Below are 750 nucleotides of genomic sequence, written 5' to 3' on the forward strand. Positions count from 1 at the left end.
ATTGGAAGGACTGATGCTGAAGCTGAAGCTCCAATACTTTGGCCACCTGATGAGAAGAGCTGACTCATTGGGAAAGACCCTGATGCTGGGAAAGATTCAGGTCAGGAGGAGAAGGGGGTGACAGAGGATGAGATGGTTGGATGGCATCATCGACTCAATGGACTTGAGTTTGACCAAACTCTGGGAAATGGTGAAGGACAGGGAAGCCTGGTGTGTTGTAGTTCATGGGGTCGCAAAGAGTTGGACACAGCAACAACAAAGAGATAACTAGAAATAACAAATATTTTTTCAACTCAGTTTTATTTTTTGACGAACAAATCAAGTGACACAAGCATCTAGCGGTACCTAGGTTATAGCATGGGGATTATGTATTTCCTTTTTTAAGGAGACAGTGGAAGTATTTAGAACATACATGTCATGATCACTGTAACTATATTTTTTCAAAGTTCACTAGACAGAGAAAGCAAACATGAGAACATATACAAATGTTTGAAATATAGGTGAAAGTTGTGCCAGGGCACTGTTGTGGTATTCCTTCAACTTTCTTGTGTGCTGGAAATGATTTACCAAACCAAACCGTGTTATTTTGTTGTAGCCACGCATTCCGGGACACAAACTCACTCAGAAGGACAATGCAGATAGTGGAGTGCAATTTATTACACCGGCGGGCCCAAGGCAGAGTCTCCTCTTAGCCAAGGACCCCGACCAGTTTTTGTGAAAACCTTATATACCCTAAGTGTATAAGGTTCC

The sequence above is a fragment of the Bison bison genome, unplaced genomic scaffold (assembly GCF_000754665.1).
Source record: "Bison bison bison isolate TAMUID 2011002044 unplaced genomic scaffold, Bison_UMD1.0 scf7180017864375, whole genome shotgun sequence".
Lineage (NCBI taxonomy): Eukaryota > Metazoa > Chordata > Mammalia > Artiodactyla > Bovidae > Bison > Bison bison.